Here is a 20291-nt window from a genome sequence, read left to right as displayed (position 1 = left end):
ATTTCCCAAAATGTCAAAATTAAAGATGAACTCAGTGCATGAATCAGTTTCTGTGAATTAGTAAAAATCAACAGGGTCATTTCCCTGGAGTTCCATACCTTTTTATTGTTGTCAAGCTCCAAGGTAATTATTTCCAAACAAATGTTACTACATTAATTCCAGTTTAAGTCTGACAACTCAACATAAAACTATAGCACTCATAACATTGCTTTTTAGATCCAACCTGATTTGTTAGTGTATATGTGCCCGTATGGACCCTTAAATCAAACACCCAGAGTTTAACTGATAGAAAAATGGATGCTCTCAGATCTGATAAATAGATTAGGCAAAAAATTCCTGTCAGCATAAATGTATATATATTATTTACAATTTCAATAAAACCAAAAGTATATATATGCATGTATATATTTAATATAATTGTAGATTCACACACATACCCATCACAGCCCACTGTTGAACAATTTTTGACTTGATCCATTATGACTTTAGGAAAAAGAGGAAGACATCTCTCACAGATGTCAGAAATGAAAAGCTCACAGTTTCCACACACTTGCTGTAAATTTGCAAAACTGTACTGTGACATTCTCTGGACAAATTACCCGTAGTTTCATTAAAACAAGGATATCTTTAGCAGCCTCTCATTGTCATACAATGTCTTGAAATTAAGGCCAGAATAGCCATACAGGCATATTCTTTGGCAGAAAATGTTCTTTTCTTGTGAACAATTAGTTTCACTTTCATCAGGGGAGTCCAGTGAATGGCCGTCAGTGTCAGAGTTCTCAATTTCTTCAGAGGAGTCAGAACTAGAAACTTCAACATCATTATCTGAATCACTGTCTGTGGACAAATCTGAGTTGTTGTGTGTATTACATCAATTGGTATTTCTGTGGTCTTTTCAGGTACAGTGTATAGGTAACTCAATTTCATCAAATGCTTCTGTGAAGTTTCAATTCTTGCATAAAGGTTGACTCCATAGTCCATCAAAGTCATCCACAACATTTCTGTCAACAGCCATCTCACTCAGGCAAGCCGAAAACTCTGAGGTGTTCTGTTCATGGTGCTGGAAATGATCTCCAGGAAAAAGTGATGCAAGAGAGGGAGATGACATCAACTGGTCAAATCTTGTAGATTTTGGTATCGGTATAGTGGGATTATCAATATGTTTCTTGTATTTCCTTGTCCTCGCGGTCACTTTAATTCATGACACAACAAAATCAAAAGAATAAAAAAGATTATGAGTCAGTGGGAAACAAATAAATAACTGACGTAAATAAATGACAAATAAAAAAAACCTACATCTTGATGTATTGAAAAGACTATAGATCTCATATAATGTTAATCCTTATAAATAATTCAAAGGAAAAAATGATAAGCATTCAAAATTTCTACTTGCTGCATCGTGCTGACTGGGTGTTGAAACACGTGGGCTCTCAAAATAGATTTGGTGGACTTACAACAAGCTTAAGCTTATTTTGCAGAATTTATCTCGTTTTCTCCGGTCGATCTGAAACCTTTTAGGTGAATTTCGGCTTTTGGGGTTTTTAAAGAGCACACAATGCATTGCTTAGTTTGATTTATTTAGAATTATAGCTTATCATAACAGAAAATCCCTATAAAATTGGATTCCTTACCTTTGCAGTGAACTTGATTTAAGTGCCTCACGATCCTTTGTTATCTTGACAACCGTCGGGAACAGATCAACTAGTTAAAGTACGTTCCAGTTTCCTCGATTTCTTTGTAAAAAGTTTGTGTAGTTTTTTCCTTTTGAAGCAAGACCCATCTTTCAAAAGACCACCAACACAGCGCGGAAAGGGAAGCAGAGTTACTATCGAAAGCGACTGGTCTGGCAACCTTGTTGCCAGTCTCACTCTCCTTCTTCTCCAGTTTCCATTCTCTCCTCAACTGATCAACTGAACCAATCACAGCACGCGAATTTTCACGTGACTATCCTCGTGACTGAGCGTGACAAAGATCGCGCGCCCATCTTTGAATTTAGCGTTAACGGTTGATCGCTCGTGCGTATTAATAGATTTCACTTCCAAAATTATATCAAAATGTTTTTTTCTGCGGTCCTGTGACTAGAAGAAAACAGCGTGAGTGTCATTAATGAGAAACATGTTATTCTTGGCAAAGATTTGGAGTTAAAAGAAAGTCTTACTGTGGATGTTTCAACAAGGAAAAATTCAAAGGGCAGATTAGCTGTATACAAAATTATTTGGTGAGTAATCAAATTCAAGTAACCCTATATTATACAAAGTAACTTCTTTTATTTAGACAAAAGCTTTTGAATGAACTTTGTCATCGCGAATCATACACGAGTGGGTCACTCAGTCATGGCATGAAATGAATTCTGGCTAAAGCAAGGTTGAAACAATTTAGGTTGCCCAGAGGGCATGCCTAAACAATTTGATTTGCGAATAACAAGTTGTTTCTCTCGCCACACTTGTTCAAACGAAACAAATATAGCAGTTCTCGCTGATCCCAGTCAAAGTTCTTGACAAAAACTCCTACGAGGCAGCCACAGTCTGCATGAGTTTGATATGTCTCCTGTGTGTTTCAGCCTGACTGTATGGCAATCCGTGTTGATCTTCAATTTTGTCCATCCGTATATTCTTTTGCGTTTACTCTATTATTTCAATGTTCCTTTAATGTTTTAAGTGTCTTTTTTAATATTTGTAATGTCTAAATTTGGCTAAAAACCGTGATATATATCCTCCAATTCGAGAGTTGTTGATACACTTATAGAAGAAGGAAAACCTTGATTTAGTCTACTGTAAGCTAAAGATTTATGTAACATATTTATCAATAGTATACAAGCGCCTTCACAATCATCAAGTCTTCTCTTTTAACATTTCAACCAGCTTACAGTCAGGCCTCAATTAGCTGCATGTATTAAACTGTGAGCACATAAATATTTGGATCTTAGTCTTACAGTACCTCATATATATCGCAGTGTAATGTATTTTTTGAAATTTTGTTTTAGGTGTCATACAACAAAGATGAAGATGAAGAGGCTAGCTGCAGAATCAACAGAAATAACTGAACAGCAGCTAAGTTTGCCCAAACTCAGCCTTTTTTTAATTTTAAGGAATGTCTCAGTTTTGTTCTTATCTTTGATTCCTTACAATCATGAAAATCCAGATATGTTTCACACAATAACAATAATTTAAGGTAAAATCTTGTGTATGGAAAATTGTTGGATTTGTAAAGTAAAAAAGTATATTATCTGAAAAAGTTCTCTTTTTATCAAACATGTAAAAGTTTGACCTTCATATCTGTTTTCGGTTTTACTTTTGATTCTTGATGTAATGAAAAAGAAACAGGATGATTATTCTTATGTTTAAATTCATGAGAGCCAATGTAATAAACCATTCATTTAAAACCTGTTTGATGTGATATCAGTGACTTTATTTGTTATTTTAATGCTAGGCATTTATCATCAAAATTTTGTCTGGCCTACAAATGATACAAAATTCCCAGTTTTTCTCAGATTTTCCCAAAAATTCCAACCTATTCTCAAAAAATCCTACAAATTCCAAGTTATTCTCAGAAATTCCTAGGAATTTTTGGGAATTTTAAGGAATTTTCAAGGTGAGTATATTTCAGTTGGAATTCCTAGGAATTCCTAGGAATTCCAAGTCAGCTCTATGTAAACTTGGAATTCCTTGGAATTCCTAGGAATTCCGAGTCCGAATTACCGTGAAAATTCACACCTTAGATTCCTAGGAATTCCTAGGAATTTTTTCCTAGGAATTCCTAGGAATTCTTAAAGTCATCTCACAAGGGCATTTTGCTGATAGTGCTGTGCACCACAGACGGAGGCAAATCAAACATTTCAGCCAATGTATACAAACTACAAGTAAAGACAACAAATAAACACTTGAGCTGACACTGGCACACCAATCACAAATAGACTGGATAAAGATTGTTGGATAACTGGCCATTTATACGAGAAAAATAAACCTCGGCTTCCACAAGCTGCAGCTTACATAAGACGTAAACTGGACCATTTATACTAGCGGGGCTTATATAAGATGTGAAGTGCTCCTATAAATGGATCACAGCTTATTCATGACTAATGCCTTGCTTTTGTGCTGGTTGTCATAGGAATCACAGAATTGTACCGGCTGTGACACAAGTGGAAAAATTGGATAGAAATACACCTTTATGAGTGATATTCAGAGCAAAATAAAGCAAACAGGATGCTTTCAAGAAGGAATGCTAATTTTGATTTTGACATTACCTAGTGAAAGTCATGCATAACAATTAACAGAGATTTTCATCAAGAATATGGTGCACAAGTTTTTCCAGTGGAGGTAGTGTGTATTGTAAACATTGCATGCATTGCTACTTTTCCCCATTCTTCTAAATGTTTAAGTACCTCAATGAGTCATACACGCTGTTATATGTGAACAAATATGTTCTCAGGCTTTCCTCTTGAATTTTCCTGTGAGAAAAAAAGAAAAGCCAATTTCACATTATTTGATGATCGATGTCACTTTCATATCTACTATGCACTTGATCATACATCCGATTTTTTACATTGAGACCTAAAGGCGGAAGCTAAAAACAGACTTTACCTTAGCAACATTTCTTGTACTTGCTCTGTTTGGCGAAACAATTTCCATACCTATCATGCCACAGAGAACGGTTTTTAACTTGGTGTATTTTTGCCTTAATATGTATCTTATTTTATATAATTATTATCTCAATAATTCTTATTTATTAGTTTTTTAATTCTTAGTCAGTCAGGACCCCATTGATAACAGTACTTTGTAGTGAAGGGTTATCCTGGGTATAATAATAATAATAATTATTATTATTATTATTATTATTATTATTATTATTATTATTATTATTATTATTATTATTAACAGTAACTGGACCAGGTCAAAAAATCTGATGATCGGATGAGCGCGAAGCGCAAGGCTGGTTTGAAATCACGAGCATGAATTTTTCTTTATTGTACAGCACGAGGTCCAATTACTAATTAATAATTGTATCTATCACAAAGTTTTGCAATTAAAAATGTCTTTTGAGAAATTCTTTTGAGCGAACACGTCTGTAGCGCTTTTCATGAGTTTGAAAGCTGTGGGAAACTTTGCAAAGGAAGGCATTGAAGCAAACATAATTGACGTGCAAATTACTTGGGTATCCAATTACAAAAAGTTCAAATTGGATACCTGTAATTGGACATCCACATGATTCCGTGCCAGTTACGTGACAAATTGGTGCACGGAGAACCAATCACGATCACGAATTTTGTTATGGATATTATTATTTCTATTACTACTACTATTATTACTATTATTATTATCATTATCATTATCATTATCATTATCATTATCAATATCATTATCATTATCATTATTATTATTAGAAAGAAAGATAATCTAACATTCACCAAGCAATCCAGGCAGCCAAACAACCAACAAAAAAACAAGCACAAAGTCAACTAGAAATGAACTTTTACAGGACAGTGAAATCTGGTTTTGTTTGAGGCGGGTCACACTGAATGTCACGTCTGGTTAGTTTTGTGTGGTAGTTCACACAAAATAATCACTACAACATTAGTTTGTCCTGCTGAGTCACCCATAGAAGAACTGGTCTTCCTGAAAATAACTTATAAACTGAAGGGATGTAACAAATAAAGCCCTAAGTGACTTTTGGAAAACTTTGAGGTAACCAGCATTGAAATACCTCCCAGCCATGGTTGCAGTTTACTCTTGTCTTCATTACTGTCTAAAAGGAACTCGTAATAATAATTTATTACTAGTTCTTTTTAGGCAAGGCTAGAGTAAACTATGAAAATTGCTGGTAGGTATTTCAATCCTGGTTGCCTCAAAATTTTCCAAAAGTCACTTGGGGGCTTTATTCCATGCACCCCTTCAAAGAAAACATCTGTCATATTTGAGATTCCCGCATTCTTTCCCGACCAATAATTAGTTTTTTTTAGGAGAAGATTGGTTTTAAGTTCACTTAGTTCCAACAGTTTCATGTTACCTTAACAGCTAATATGTAGTCCTTGCACTGTTTCCAGTCTCCCTTCTTCATGGCTTTGGATGCAGCCACTACATGTTCACGCATGCTCTCTGGAGGACCTGGAATTAATTAAGAAGTATGTAAGTCAGTGGCCTGTTAAATACCATGAAAATAGACTGCAAAACATCCAACAACTTACCAACATGAACACGAAAACAGAAATTAAGAAGTGTCTTTTTCATAATATATCAAACACAAAAGACCATGTTTGACCACATTTCCAAACACTGAGAAGAGAGTGGAAAATATGACGTGTAGTGGAGTATTTTTGATGAACTTCAAGGTGTTTAAAAATTTGGTCTAATACTGTCTTAAGTGTTTGATATAATCTTCTCAATTGAAACTAAAACTAAGGAGAAAACAAAGAAATGAAATCGTAAAAATCTATGCTAATAAAGATCAGATATCCAAACACCATCATGGTCATGATTTCCTTTATTTAAACTTGATGAATTATTTCTATTTTAAAACTCATTACAATGAGTCTGAGAATTAATTTTCAACAAACATAAGCATGACTGATGTTCTCCAAAATAAAATAAGACTTCAGTTTATTTATTAGATTGGTCATACGGTGACGTCAAGGGAAAACACTTATCACGACTGTTTCCTGTAGTGACAAAACATTTTCCATTTAAGGAACAAATGGCCAGCAAATTTACAAGTCAAGGAAAAACAGCTTCATGTACTAACCAACTAAAGTTTGCTTTTCTCTTTGTCGTAACTGATAGTGGAAACTCTTGCTAAAAATACATGGTCTGTAGTCATATGCATGGGCTGAAAGAAAAAAACCAAGCAGAAAAGTTACGCTAGTCTTGCAAGTCCCTTCTCATGCAGTGTAGAGTAGATATAATATAATACACCAAACTTCAAACAAAAAACAGAAGAGATCTTCCTGATATCAAAGCCAGATTTAGTGAGAGGGCTGATAGGGCCACAGTCGTTTCGTTTGTCTAGTAAATCTATCCCACAATGCAGGAAATAGAATATTACAAAGTCTACATTTTTACTTCTTGCCCCTAAGTTGTTGGACTTGTACATAACAATACTTGGAATGTTTTGTTTTGAATACATACCGGCCATCCAAGGGATTTCCATAAACATTGCTGAAGTAAGATAGACACACTCCAACAGCTCAAGGTTTATATGCATGTGGAATGGAACCTGGAATTCAGATAAAACAACAATGATGGGGATCAAAAGGGATACTGTTGAATCATTCAAGTAACTACCTCCTTTAAAAAGAGGATAGGTACCAGGGACAAAACTAGTTTCACACCACTACACATAATAGGAAGGCACAGTGACCTCATGGTTAGTGCGCTTGTTCTCGGATTGAGTAGTCTTGGTTCAAGCTCTGGCTGGAGAAATTGTGTTGTGTCCTTGGGCAAGACACTTCACTCTCAGAGTTCCCCTCTCCACCCAGGTGTATAAATGGGTACCGACAAATTTAATGTTGCAGGGTATTCCTTTGATGGACTAATATCCTATCCAGGGAGGAGTAGAAACACTCCTAGTCTCTTCATGCTACAGGAACCAGAGATAGGCTAAGGTCTGATGGGCTACTTAGTTCATATGCAGACTTCATCTCTTTACACACATTACTTCTCAAAACAGTAACACTAAGTAACAAAACAGCGACAACATAGCATCCAAGCATGACTTTCCTGCACAACATACACTGTATGACCACTGTAGAGGTACAAGACCACTCAGATTGACCAATCATAAACATTTACCGCACAGAGCATTTGTTGAACTGCAATAAAAATGTACGCAGCATTTTTTTTAGATCTCCATGAATGTGATCACCATTTGATTTCATCCATGCCTCCCCCCCCTCCCCCCAACAAACCCCTTCACCACCTTCTATTCCAGGAGGTCCATCCATCTGCCAACAGAAATTATTCTGGTTACAATACCTGTCTTCTCTTCTCAATCTTTTCTTGTTCTGGGGTTCTCTCATACTGTCTCTACTGCATTAAACCCTGAAAAGCAATTTCAAAAAATGCAATGCAATTTTTAGAATGATGTTGCGCTCTGTTAGAAACATATATCTTATGAGATGTTTTGGTGTGTAGTATTGCTGTATAGTTTTACAAGTTGTGCTACAGGCTCGTCAAAATACAGCACAACTTGTCAAAATACAAACATCGAATAAAAATATAAAGCGACACTACATGTACACACCAAAACATCTAATAAGAGATTTGTTATCCACCTGCTGTAGTCAAACAATTCATCAATGAAAGAAGGAGAGTGTGACAGTTTTGGGTGTGTGCGCCGACCTGTATGGCAAACAGGTTTTCTACTGTAAAAATAACTGTACAAAATCGCTGTATATTTGTACTGTTATTTGGATAGTATTTGCTGCAGTTGGATAATAAATATGGGTTATTGACCGAGCATGAAGTCAAGATGGCTGGATATTGGCCAAGTTCTTATTTCGGATGTTTATGGACTGAGACGGAGTGAAGGTCGTAAAGTTGCAAAAATAGAACAAGGCCAATATCCAGCCAGCTTGATCGAACAAGCTTAGGCAATAAAGGATTCATTATATGGCTTTCAGGGAAATTTTCTAGTGGGACATGGCACGTAGTCCCCAGCAGGCAAGATAGCCCCATCTTGCCCACTGGGGTAGCCAATCACAGTGTAGGATTTGGTTCATCTTGCCCACTCTTGGAGCTAGCCATATAATAAGTCATGATATTACTGGTATCTGTCTGTTCTGCATTTACTAAAAAGGCATTATATCACACAGACCTGTGCAAGAAGCTCTTTAGCCCTTCCACTTGACTGGACATCATGCAGTGCATTGTGGGCATCCTTGATCATGCCATGCCTGAAGGTACACAGGCCAAGTTGTACCATGGTCCTGTTGTAGAGAATCTGGATGGCGCAAAAACAACACAGATCATCAGAGAATAAAGACAATCGTCAAATAGTTGATTTTGTCTTGATGAACTACATGTATCAAATTCTCAGCAATGGCATTAAGAAATGTATTAATAAATTAACAAATAAAAAATATATGGAATTCATACAACATTTCAAACTTCTGACAAAAGAGAAGAGCTCCTAAATTTTCCTAAAATTTTAAATGTTAACTTAGCTAATAAATGCAGGTATCTTCAAGAGTATGGTAATTAATAATGAACAAAACATACAGAAAACAAGAGAAAAAGAATAAAATATATTTACTGCAAAAAAATCCTAAGAACAACAGTGAAAGAGAAAAGCAAACAAATAAATGACTGTAGGAGTTGCTTTTATTACAATACTGGGCAAGAAATTCTACACTGTATGTTTCATTTACTAAGGCTTAAGACAAAAATATTGACTGTGGCCAACTCTCATGAAACATGCAGCAGTATGAACATCAGATAGTCTTAACACAAGACTAGTCTGATATCACTTCTTCTACTGCTTTATCTACCACATGTGTAAAACTCAGCTCAGTAACCACAAATACTACGCTTGTGGAAAACATATGGACACAATGAGATATAAGTTTCTAGTTCAAGTAAGCTTAGAATTAAAACATACCAGTGCCACTTACTTACGTCTTTCGATAAATTTATGATAATTTTTTGGCAAATTGTCAATGGTTTCTAAGCTAAATTGCAAGACCTTTTGGAGACAGAGATGCCATTTTTCAGGTTAGTGTGGCATTTGACAATGCTACTTCCAATGGTTCTTCCATTTTGATTGCCCATTTGAAATGGGGATCAGGGTTGGCGTAGCAGTGAGAGTGCTCCCCTCTCACCAATGTGGCCAGGATTCAATTCTGGCCCGGTACCATATGCTTGCTCCGAGGGATTTTCTCCTGGTTCTCCCACTCTCAACATTTCCAATTTCCAGTTCAATAAGGATAGAGGATCATCTGCATGAAACCCAGCTTGGACTGATGAGGCTTCCTCTCTAAATATTATTATTTATTTCAAAAGTAGTCCAATATCAATCAAAGGGTAGCCAAAATGTTGTTACACAAACCTGCGTTGGAATGTCAGAATGTTGGATGGTCTCCTGTAAATGTGACATGAGCATCAGATCACGAGCCTCGAACCAGCGATCATGTAGAGCATGGTGATACACGTGACAGAGCATGGCTCTAGTTCGGATACGGTCTGAAGTGTTGTGTGAGTAGATGAACTTGCACATCTTATCTACCTTCTCAGATGAACTGGGTCCTTCTTTCTTTTGTTTTTCAGCTGGTTGTTCCGTTTCTGTTTTCTCACCCTCTGTTGAGTCCTTATCTGCTTCTGCATAAATAAGGACCAAATTAATTACTGAGTACATTGATGCACTATGATAACAGGGTTCGTACCCTTTTTCAGAAACAAATTTCCAGGACTTTTCCAGGACCTTTCCAGGACTCAGATTGATTTTTCCACGACTTTTTCACATTAACCCTTTCACTCCCATTATCTTAATGTTAATTCTCCTTACTGTCTGCCATACATCTCATATTTTTGTACTTGAGCTAACAGATTTCCAGAACTTTCCAGGACCAGTAGCCCTTTTCCAGGACTTTCCAGTCCTGGAAAATGCCACAATAAAATTCCAGGACTTTCCAGGTTTTCCAGGACCCATATGAACCCTGTGATAAGTTTAGCTCCAAAAACTTAAAGTTGGTCCCCCCTTCACTATAGTCCATGGCTCTGGTCTAGGAAAAATTACGAGGGGCCCAACTGAGGTTGCTAACCATGAACTCTAGGTGCCCAGCACTTACGCTTACAGTATATGACAAATGTAAGTTTTTCCAGTCACCCTGAGGTAAAGTTAGTAACCTGTGGCACCCAGGCACTTCTGGAGCACAGCCCTGATAGTCATTGACAGCAAGCATTACAATATTTTGCACCTTTCCTTTCCTTTGATACATTTATTTGTGAGCTAAAAATTTCTTCAGATGTGCCTGCAAAGTAAACCCTTGAAATGATTTCACAAAACACACTGCAACTCACAATCCACACACAACTCCCCCCCCCCCACCCCCCCCCCCGTCCAAAAACAAAGAAACAACAGAAAAGTATCCAAGGATAACTTTCACATGGTACTAACCAGTTTCCTTGTTTTCCTCATCATTTATAAGCTCAGCATCAATCTAGAAACAGAATGACAGTCATAATTTATTCTATGTAAAGCACTTCGCAAGTACATGTACTTTTCATCCCAGGTACTTATCATATGGCCAGTCAGAAGCCCGGCAGTATTTGCTTGAGTGTCATATATTAATAATTATTGGCTTTGCATTACTACACCACATAATTGGCTTAAACTCAAGGAACTTTTTCATCCCACTATGCGTCAAGCTATGTGTATTTACTTTGAGTTTTGATTGGTTCATTGAATTGTCTGTGCTCTTAATCTGTGGTTGGCTGCAGTAATTTCTCTGGTTTTGGTTTTCTGACACTCAATTGAAGGGGTACATGGAATAAAGCCCTGGGTGAGTTTTGGAAAACTTTGAGGTAACCAGCATTGAAATACCTCCAAGCCATGGTTGCAGTTTACTCTTGTCTTCATCACTGTCCAAAAAGAACTTGTAATGATAATTTATTGGTAGATAGTTCCTTTTAGGCAAAGCCATAGTAAACTATGAAAATTGCTGGTAGGTATTTCAATCCTGGTTGCCTCAAAATTTTCCAGAAGTCACTTAGAGCTTAATTCCACGCACCCCTTTAATTGAAAACTGCTCTAGATATAGTATCAAATCAAATGTGCATAAGGGGTAAAGTCTGCAAGTGAGACTTTGAACCCATCAGGTCAAAATTGTCTTAAGGCAAAGCTAGAGGTATTTCTATGTCCCCCTAGATGGGATTATAGTCCAGTAAAGGGTTCCCCACCCACCTTGTATGGTGAAGACAGGCCCCAAGAGAAAAACATGTCTTGCACAACAACCAGATCAAAAACAACACGGTGAAATTATTTTATATTATCAAATTTTAATCAGCACGATAAGACACAACTTTTAGCAAAGTTTAAAAAAAATTCTGTACATAGGGTTCAGAGCCCCCTTAAACTTTCAAAAATTTAAGGTGGCTCTGAACCCCATGAACAGATCTTTTTAAAACTTTGCCAAAAGTTTCGTCTTATTGTGCTCATTACAATTTAATAATATAAAAAAATTTTACCATGCCATTTTTAAATTATAAGCCCCTAAAGCTGTAATTAAGGGTGTTTTTAGTAGGTCACACGATTGCTATGGTAACCTATTGTGTCACAAAAATGATAACAATGTGTTAACCAATAATTGAGCAGTTTTTTTATTTCATGATTGTAGCATTCAGTGATAAAGAGTGGTTAGAATGACCCATCCAAATCTAACTGCTGGAAACTGTTTTGAGAAACCTTAATGCTAACCCAGGATTAAAAGTTAACCGAAGTATTCATTTTTCTTGCATAAAACTGTTTTTACTGCTTATGTTTTGTGTAGTTTGAGGTTAGTCAAGCTCAAAACTGAAGGACAAACAGTATAAACAGAAAACCCCACCAAAAAGTTACAAAACTCAAATCAAGATTCTCGCTAATCCTGGGTTAGCTTAATCGGGCTTTGAGCAACCTGGCCCTGCAGTCCAGCCCACTTATCCTTAGGCCACTACACCTCCCATTTAGGAATTCCTTTAAGTTTACAATACAAACCTTGTAGTAAAGATGCTCAATGTGGCGCAAGTAAACTCTGCAGATTTCTGATCGTGACCCATTTACTTCCAGGTAGCTTTGTAACTTTGTAATGAGTTCACAAACTATTTCTTCATCCCTCAGTCTAAATAAGAGAAAGCAAAAATAATGATTATTACAGGATTGTCAACCAGCAAAAATTACCAACTACTTCACCATCTCGGCCAGATAAGCTGTTGGGCTATTTTCATGGTTGTCACAGACATCACATTTAAAAATTCCCTGACTTTTCCCTCATAAAAATTAAACAATTTCCCTCACCAAATAAATAAAAAATGTCACATGTAAATTAGTAGTGGCTTCTGACCTCAACTTACAGCCATCCTTTCTACTCGTTCATTAAGACTGATAAGTTTGCAACAAATTTTCCCTCTTCATAAAGGAAAAATATCGCTGAGATTACAATGACCCCGAATGTTTCCTCTAGCCTTCAAAGGTATTAAAACAGCCGTGTGAAATTATTTCAATTTTCCCTGACTCAAAATAAAATTCCCTGACTTTTCCCTGACCTTGAAGAATTATTTCCCTGACCATTTCGTGACCTGTGGCAACCCTGATTTTTGTGATTTTTTAGGAAAAAAAAAAACAATCTGCCTACACCAACAAAACCACCAACGAGAACATTTTGTTACAACCCTGCTTGTCCCAACTACCCCAAGTGTAAATCTCAAAATACCTCCCAAGGTGGTCAAAACTCTCAAAATCAAGTTTCTCACACGAAAATAAAAATTATGGATGCTGTTGACTCTGAATATTGGAAGATAATTAGTTAGATACCTTGTCACATATTCAGTGGAATGGCAGTCACATCCTTGAAGCATTTTTGTGAATTCATCATCCATACGCTCAACAGTAATCAGGGGACAGCCTTGTACTTTCAAGGGTTGATCCAAATGCTAAAGGAATCATCACATATTAAAGAATTACGCTTAAAAAGACTAAATGAGGTTATGAGAACATCTCTATCAAGAAAACGCAAAGAAACTTATTTAAAAATCTTTCTATCCAATTATTGATGGCATTGAATGCAGTTAATGTAATTTAACAGAGTTAACAACAAAGAGCATCTGAGTTCCCATAGTTGTCAGCAGTGTTTTGATATGTGCATGCACCAGGACTCTATGTGCTCCCGACTGAGACTTGTGTTGGCAGCCTTCACAGTGATAGCGTTTACAGTGAGTATTGTTTTGCATGGGAGCATGTCTTGAAGAATTCCCCCTCCCTTCCCTCCCTCTTTCCACTATTAATTCAGTGTGACAGGTGCCTGTCTCCCCTTCCGGGTGGGGGTTCAGTTGCCAGGATTTGCCAGCCATGGGAGCGGTCTTTGTCTAGGAGCTGGCTTCCAACAGTGGAAGCTCCTGGATGTCTCAGGCACACAACCTCCATTCAGCAATGCAGTTGTTAATTTTTTGCAATATGATAAGGAAATTTAAGAATGACAAATTTCAACAATCAGCCAGCAAAATATTCCTAAAAGACACTTTAAACTTGTGTCTATTACATGTAGGATCAACTGTTTTATGCCGCTTAAGTTTCAAAGAAAGTGGTTGTGTACGAACCAAACCACTCTTAATAAGGGTGTGTGTACATTATACCAGGGCGACTTTCATTTCAGTACAAGTTCAATCCACATCCCTCTTGTGGTTCAGTATTCGTTTACATGATACCAACACAAACTGTCATACCAGAGTGAATCATACCTGTGTGATTTCACCCCAATTCCTGTTGGAATGGAGTGACATTTTCATTCTGATATGAAAATTTACTCATGTCTCATGTAAACATAGCATAACTGTTCTACTGGGATATCCTTTGAAGTGTCATCAATTTTTTTGTGTGGCAGTTAAAACTCACACTGCCATAAAGATGTCTTAATTATGTAAACACAGTATGACTTTTTCATCTCATAACAGAATGTAAGTCATGCTGGTATCGTGTAAATACCCCCTAAGAAAAAAGGAGTCCACAAATCTTACATCTACGTTCTCTGACTCTTCAGAGATGTTCTCTCCAACAGTTACTGTGTCTTGATTTTCAATGAGAATATTTATCAGTTCATCAATCTGCTTCAAACATCTGCAAATCACAACAGGTTCATTCAGGATTACTCAACATTAATATGCAAACTCTGAGGTTCTAAACCTTGCATTTTTCACTGCCATCAATCATAATTTAATGACAGACATTCAACAAATCATGAAAAAAAAAAAACATAAAATGGATTGAAAACAATAGTTCCAGTACTTCAATTTTTAGCCACAAGATGGTGTTATCTAAAACAGAAAATCAAATAGGGCTCATTACGTTTGGTTGTGTATCTGGGACAGATTCAATGATTTTCAATTCAAATGACCCAAAACACAACAGTCAAAACCATTGATAGTTTGCTACACTATCGCAATAGTTATTGATGTTTCATTTTCACTATCAATCCATCGCTATCACAGCATTAATATCGCAATTCAGCGATAGTTTGATATATTGTTACAGCCTTATTTATTAGTCTATCTGGCTCTACTTCCTACTTACTCCTGCCACATCTCTGATTTCATACATGTCGCCACGTTCGGATTGTAGTCGAAGATGGAGGAGATGATATTAAACAGAAGCTTCACAGTCATCCCAGCACCTACAATAAAGAATTTTACTTCCACTTAATCTTATGCACTCCACCTTGATATATCAATTTTTACTGTGCAAGTCAAAAAATCGTGAGTACTTGGATATGATTTTGACCGGTCAACCGTGTACTGACCAATCACAGTTAAGTTCCAGACACACGAGTAAACCTAAAAACCACAAACTTATTACTTAATTATATACATTTCACCAATAAAAGTAAAATATAAAACTTTAAGGTAAAAGCTGTTAAAAGCTGTTAAAAATTATGAGATATAAAATTATAGTTTTCTGATGTCTAATTGACTTTTTCTTTGCTCACAACAACATTCTATAAAATATATATCTGGTGTTCACAGTTATCCGAGTTTCACAGCAATGGGCAACTCATCATCTTTAATAATTTTATTAGTAAGCTCTTTATCAGCCTAGAATGACTGACATCTCATTTCTCTGTATAAATATACAATAAAAACCCGGCTATAAGAAACTAGAATTCTCAAGGTCAGGCTGAACAGGTTCTTTTATTTTAAGGTAGTTTTTCACAATTCAGCCTGATTAAGTATTTAATAGGTTCTTATTAACTTTTTCAGAGTTTGAATATGTCCATTTTTTTATTTCACATGGACAAAACTGGGTGTTTGTTAACGGCATGGCTTAGATGATCAAACAATCAAGGTCCAAGAAGAACATCAATACATTTCTATATTTTGTTATAAGATATTTACATTTTAAATTGAGGATATTGCACTGTAGCTTTATGGAAAACATAATCAGTGAAAATCCAAAAAAAATGTAAATCAAAGCAAACATATACACAATAACTCTTTTGTCAGAAGTTTCTCACACAATTAAAATCCAGAATTTAGACCATCAAATTTGGAGTGATTTTTGGTATAAGAACATATTTTCTTTGCCAGGCTGAACAGGCTCCTATATTTTTGGGTATTTAAATGCCAAATTTCAGCCTGTAGGTTCTTAAAACACTACATGTAAGTTCTTATAATTATCCGGGTTTTTACTGTATCAACATCCCAACATGTAAACTTCTAAGGAAAGCAAGGTAAAATTGTCAGCTACAGAATATTGTCTAACAATATACATATCGCTTGTTTGACACTTGTCAAGTGTCCAGTATTAATCGCTACATATTTTTACCAGACTTGACTTTTGATAGGCCAGATGCCAAAGAATGGACTTGTATTTCCCCTCATATAGTCTAGTGAGCTAAAAGCTTGTTCAAAATACGTATGTGCTGATAAAAACGAAAATAAATTACTGGCAATATGCCCATTTCTATTCTATTCTATCATGATCATTTCTATTATCACACAATAGCAGATATCCCAAACTAAAAATTATCCCAGAGATCACCACTTTTATCTTCTCTGTTTACTATAGTGGCACTTTAAACAATAATTAAATACTAGTGACAAAAGTGTACCCACCTAACTTGGCATTGTCGGAAATAACTCTCAACTGCTTAAGGAATTCAATCTGGTCTGTGCGGTCCGTGCCCTGAGAAACCACAACAACAAAATGCCCCTTTTAGTGAATACAAGAATAGGCCCTGTGCACTTACATGTACTAGGTCACATAGTATAAAATAAACCATGTAAAAAAAAACCCTAAGTTACACACTGGCAGGCAGTCAAGCTTGACTGTAGAGTGTTGGATGCCCCACTGAATAACTTGAGGCTCCAGCATGGCTGATTTCATATTCAGGTGATGTAGCAGCTCTCGTAACGTATAATATGATTGGCTTGCTACCCTAGCCAAAAACAAAAGACCAAACAATTGAAACAATGACTTAGACTTAAAAACAATAGAAGCTGCTTACAATACCAAACAAAAGCAGGTTATGAGAGCCGCTACACTACTGTCGTATTCTGCCCAGATCAGGAAAAGGGCCTATCAGCCAAAAAGAGATAGCTATCAATAATTTCGTTCCATAAAAACAAACCTGCCATTTTTCCTCACCCCTATTGCAAATCGCAGTTTGGCCTTACATACTTTCCTTTAAAATCTTTGGCTTTTTGAAAAAAATTTATCAGGTTTGAACAATAAAAGTCACAATCATCACTGTGTTTGGATCCCTGAGGCAGGGGGGAGGTACTCTACAAAATTCTATATGGGAAGGCTCTGCTCCAAGGTCAAGCCCCTTAGTCTTTTCCGTACCATTTTGACAGAAAAGGTACCTCTTTCATCTACTTTCTTCTGACCCATATTATGAATAGATTGTAGAAAAAGGAAGTCTTCTCGTCATTTTCTTGTAGTGCATAATAAATGAAATGATACAGCCATAAGGTGCATCTGTTTGAAATGTATTAATTAAAAGTCCCTTAAAACAAATAAATGATGATTTGAAGACCCTTTCATACACCTCAATTTGTGATATCCCCACCGTTTTATATACCTGAAACTTGAAAAAGGTACCCTGTTTTGGGCGGAGCCTCCCCTTATAAGCCATTATAGGAAGTACCTCCCTGCTAATTTTTACAATTTTATTGATCTTGTTTCTCCTTAGTTTTATTTTCAATTAAGAACTTTAAAATATATCAAACACTTGACGCAGTGTTTTAACACCTTGATGTGCTGAGCACATTCCTTGTTAAGCCTTAGTTCCTATCTATATACATGTAGCATTCATTCCTTTGAGTATCTCTTTCACTCACCTTTTTTCCTCTAGCAGAGAGTATCTCATGCAGTTTCTTTAATACAACTGCATAAGTGATTTCTGTGTCCTTTGGAAAGAGCTACTTGACCTTTTCCCAAAGAATACATCATTAAAATGGTTACAACCATGAGCATGTCTAAAACCAAAAATACATTTGGCTTAAAATTTATGTTAGTGAACAGAGGCTATGAAAGGCTTTCACAAGTGGCCCATGCATAAGGTTTTGACCTTTATTGTACACATAATATGACCGAGAAAATTACTTCATTGTGATTGGCTGAGAGAAGGCCAATTAACTGTTAATTTTGAATTTGCACTGCAGTGCAAATTAACAAGAAAGCTTTTGTAACTTTCTCAGTCATATACATGTAATAAATGAGTTATGGTGTGAAAGCTCAAGCAATAATTAAGGACTTTCAAATTGCTCCTGCCTAAAGGTTCATGCAATTTTGAGAGAATTTTCAAAAATCACTCGTAGTTTAAATCCTTAAAGTGCCACTAAGCCCCCAAATTTTTATTCCTTTAATAAAATCTACTAGTTTCCCTGATTACTTCAGCGAAAAAATTATTTCGATTGATAAAATCCCTGTGTTTCTACAGGCGTTTGAACATGTAATTTCTATGCTCACGACTTCACAAAGTGGGATCTGGGTCGGGCTACTAGTGACGTCACCTTGGGAACTGACCTAAAACACTCAAGAGATTTTGACTGAGCTTCGAGCACTATCAAAACATTTTTGGGTTATTTGTGATTCATATTTTATCAAAACTGGACAAGATTTTTGAGTGAAAGAACTGTATCACCTAGCATTACAATTCAGAGTCAAGTTACGATTTGGACGGCTGCAATATATATTTTTTTTATTTCTAGGTGCGGGTCGAGATTGCCGCATTGTAATGTAGGCCAGGATCTACAATTTGCCGGTCCATTTGGGTTATAAAGGTACAAATAATGGCTGAAGAGTTAAGTTACAGCTCTGAAAGAGTTATAAAAATGTCAATGAACATGAAGAGTTGGTAATTTGACTTTATGGAGCATGAAGATTTCCGCGTGTCAAAACATTTTTAGATTCAAACATAAATTTCCCTTGAAATACAAATTAAAATGCGATGCAGTCATAGTCCACTCCTGCCTACTTCTCGGGATCAATGATTGAAAATAGTTTTAACATAATAAGCAGAGATATATTCTCAGAAATGGAATAAAAACAAAACTGATAACAAAGCTTTTTTGCCTAGTACATGTATTGTTTGGCAGTATAACAAAATAATATATTTTTCGTTTAGCAGAAATGCCCAGTCAGAATGTCCAACCAGGCTAAACTTTTACCTGTCAAAACCTCAAATTTACCGCACAATTGTCTGTTGACCGACTGTTATTTGCAGGCTTGATATAGGATTTATTATATGGTTTTAGAGAGAATTTTTCTTGCAGGACATGGTGGGTAATCCCAAGCGGGCACGATAGCGCCGTCTTGTCCGGTTGGGTAGCCAATCACAGCATAGGATTTGGTTCATCTTGCCCACTCATGGAGCTAGCCATATAATAAGTTATAATATTACTGGTACATGTATCTGTCTGTTCTGCAATTGTCCTAGCCATTTACCAAAAAGGTATTACATCACACAGACCTGCGCAAGAAGCTCTTTAGCCCTTCCACTTGACTGGACATCATGCAGTGCATTGTGGCATCACTGACAGGCCAAGCTGCACCATGGTCCTTTTATAGAGAATCTGGATGGCACAAAAACAACACAGATCATCAGAGAATAATGAAAATTATCAACTAGTTGATCCTGTGTTGATGAACTATCAAAGTCTCAGCAATTGCATTAAGACATGTATGGAGTTCATTAATACATTTAATAAATATTTAACAAATTAAAAATACCGTATTATTCGATTAAGTGCCCAACCTCGAATAAGCGCCCACCCTGAAGGTGGAAAAAGTTAATAAGCATCCAGCCTCGAATAAGCACCCACCCCCAAAAAGTTCTTTTTGAACGCCCAATCTCGAATAAGCACCCACCCCCAAAAAGTACTTTTTGAATGCCCAATCTTGTATAAGCACCCACCCCCAAAAAGTACTTTTTGAATGCCCAATCTCGAATAAGCACCCACCCCCAAAAAGTACTTTTTGAATGCCCAATCTTGTATAAGCACCCACACCCAAAAAGTACTTTTTGAATGCCCAATCTTGTATAAGCACCCACACCCAAAAAGTACTTTTTGAATGCCCAATCTTGTATAAGCACCCACACCCAAAAAGTACTT

The 20291-nt window shown here is 36.4% G+C and overlaps 1 protein-coding gene and 1 pseudogene across 5 annotated transcripts in view; one reads left to right on the top strand and one right to left on the bottom strand.

Moving 5' to 3' along the window:
- Positions 1-20291, top strand: part of LOC149097737 (protein NLRC5-like) — a 114618-nt gene that overhangs the window by 65102 nt on the left and 29225 nt on the right. The gene's annotated exons all lie outside the window — the stretch shown is intronic.
- On the bottom strand, positions 86-19733 carry LOC149097739 (eukaryotic translation initiation factor 3 subunit C-like; annotated as a pseudogene). The gene is made up of 16 exons (XR_016204368.1): positions 19713-19733; positions 18015-18104; positions 16788-16857; positions 15250-15349; positions 14697-14796; positions 13498-13616; positions 12682-12805; positions 11104-11146; positions 10036-10304; positions 8806-8931; positions 7965-8030; positions 7119-7206; positions 6736-6819; positions 6004-6101; positions 4581-4630; positions 86-4447 (listed from the first exon to the last, which is right to left on the bottom strand). The product of XR_016204368.1 is annotated as a eukaryotic translation initiation factor 3 subunit C-like (transcript).

Source organism: Orbicella faveolata, unplaced genomic scaffold (assembly GCF_042242905.1).
Source record: "Orbicella faveolata isolate gen_17 unplaced genomic scaffold, um_ofav_v1 contig_47, whole genome shotgun sequence".
Classification (NCBI taxonomy): domain Eukaryota; kingdom Metazoa; phylum Cnidaria; class Anthozoa; order Scleractinia; family Merulinidae; genus Orbicella; species Orbicella faveolata.
This window is presented reverse-complemented; position numbering and strand designations above follow the sequence as displayed.